Source organism: Ixodes scapularis, unplaced genomic scaffold, assembly GCF_016920785.2.
Source record: "Ixodes scapularis isolate PalLabHiFi unplaced genomic scaffold, ASM1692078v2 PGA_scaffold2__306_contigs__length_199485367, whole genome shotgun sequence".
Lineage (NCBI taxonomy): Eukaryota > Metazoa > Arthropoda > Arachnida > Ixodida > Ixodidae > Ixodes > Ixodes scapularis.
The window spans coordinates 20106637-20109241 of NW_024609857.1; positions in this window are offsets into that span (position 1 = coordinate 20106637).

The following is a 2605-nucleotide window of genomic DNA, read 5'->3' on the forward strand; positions in this document are numbered from 1 at the left end:
TGCGGTGTTCTTTGCGATAATGCCGCGCACAGCCAGGCCAATCGCGGTTAGCTCAGCGGTCGTCGATGAGGCGTGAAACAAGAGTTTCTCCGTGAGCCAGGTCGCTTCTGTTTGGAAGTACGCGGCCGCGGTGGCCGTCTTGTCGGTAGGGTGTACAGAGCCATCGGTGAAGATGCGCGTCCAGCCGTCGTAATGCCGCTCAAGGTGGTGTTCGGCGAGCTGCCGTGCAGTGGTAGTCGCTGCAGTTTTCTTGCTTCGCAGGTCCTCGATGTGGAGATCGACGAGGAGCGGGTCAGGTTCTTCGTGTCCTGTTGGGAGCTTGGGGATGATAGGCGGTGGGCCCGCGATGTCCACAAGTGTGGCTGCTTGTCTGCCAATTTCCGAATCTTCCCGTGCCGCGATTCTTCTCGCCAATGCGGTGGTCGAGAAGCAGTTGTTCATTCGTACTAGATGTGTCAAGGCTTGTTGCTGTAGTGCATTGGCGACGGTGTTGATGTTGGCCTCTACTAGTGTACGTTGGGATGACGCGCTGCGGGGGACACCCAAGCATACACGGAGTGCCACCCGTTGCACTCTTTCAATGTTTTCGAGTTGAGTTTGGCGGAGTGTAACAAAGGGCAATGCGTAGAGAGGCCGTGCAAGAATTAGTCCTCTATACATCTGGAGCATCATTGCCTGTGACGTGCCCCAGGTGTGGCCTCCTAGTGATCGGAGGATGTTTGTGTGTTTTTTCATTGCTAGGATGACATCTTGCACTGCTGGCCCCCAGGTGAGCCTTTGGTCAATTTTCAGCCCGAGATACGTTGATGTTGTTTCGATATTGATCTGCTTCGTGCCAATGAATAGCTTTGGCCTGAACTTGTTGATTCTTCTTGGGGCATAACAGATAGCGACCGATTTTTCGCCAGATGTGTTAAGCCCAAGTTGTGCAAGTCTGTAGATGGTGTTCGTGATTGCGCGCTGCACTTCCCGCACCATTGTCTGTCTTCGGTGACTTGAGGACGTCGCCCATAGCGCAACATCATCCGCGTATACCGCCATGTTGATTGGGTAGTTGGGTTTTTCGCCTACTTTGGCTGCTGTGGGTAGGGAGGATATGGCTAGAGAGAAGAGCAAAGGACTTATAACACTGCCCTGTGGGACTCCCCTGACGATCTTTCTTGGTTCGCTGAGGAGGCTCCCGACACGGACACGCATTGTTCTCCCACTCAGGAAGGCACATACATACTGGAATGGCCTTCCTCTTACGCCAAGTGTTCTTAGGGCTGAGATTATAGTTGTGTGCTGAACGGCGTCAAAAGCCTTACTTACGTCAAGGAAGACAATCACCGCGGACCATTTTTGTGCCTTTGCCTGTTCGAGCGCGCTGATCAGGTCCCCGAGGGCGTCAGCGGTACATCGATGGTGTCGGAATCCCGCAAAGCAGTCGGGAAGCGCTCGCGTCGCCTCTAGGTGGTAAACGAGGCGACGCAGGACCATTCTCTCCATCAGCTTGCCAAAGCAAGATGTGAGAGAGATGGGCCTGTAGGATGTTATCTCCCTGGCAGGCTTGTTTTGCTTGAGAAGTGGTACTGTGACGGCTTCCTTCCAGGAATCGGGCAGCTGTGCTGTGCGCCAGATAGTGTTGATGTATTCTAGCAGAGCAGGGTGGTACATTTCATCGATGTTTTTCAATGCTTGATTGGTTATGCCATCCAATCCTGGTGACGAACGGTGCCGTGGAGATAAGCGCAGCGCAATTTGCAGCTCGTGTAGCTTGAAGTCAGCGTCTGGGCTTTGCATGGGAGGTGCCGTAGGCTGGCAGAAACTACTCCAATTTTGCGGAGCCTGGTCTGTTATTGGTGTGGTAGGAGCGGTGGTAAAAGCGTCCGCCAATAGCTCTGCGATGTTGAGAGGTGTAAGGTTTCGCGCTAGCCCAATGCTGAGCACTGGTGTTCTTGGAGATGGTCGCCTCGCGAGTGCGTTTGCCATTTTCCAGGCTTTGCTCCCGCCGGCGCTCTTGTGAAGTGAACCGCAGAGGAGCCTCCACTGGCGTCGGGCTAACTTCTTCCCGTGTCTCCTAAACTTTGCGTCTAACCGTCGGTACTTCAGAACGTCCTCGGGGCGGCCCGTGCGCCAGGATCTCCTCTGGGCCCTTCTTCTCTGAGCTCTTAGTTCGAGCCACTTGAGGTCCGGGTTAGGTCTCGAGCTGGGCACTTGTACAATCTGTGTTGCCGCTTCAAGTGCGTTCGAGATGACGTCCTCAGTGAGATTGATCCCTGACATGAGTCGCTCATCGAGCAGTGCCCGGTATTTGTCCCAGTGAACAACGTGGCATGTTTTGAGCTTGGACTTTGGGAGTTTTCCTATGATGATTGGAACGTGGTCACTCCCCCAGCTGTCCAGTTCAGGTTTGGTGGGAAGTCGCAAGCTGGGCGATGTCAGGGTGAGGTCGATCACACTCCCGTGTACCCCGGCGCGAATGAATGTCGGTGTTCCGGCCGTCGTGTTTCTGAGTCCCATATTGTCGATGGTCTGTTGCAGGTTTTTCCCTCTCTGATCCGTTTTAGAGTCTCCCCATGTTTCCGAATGCGCATTGAAGTCCCCCGCGAATACGATAGCATGT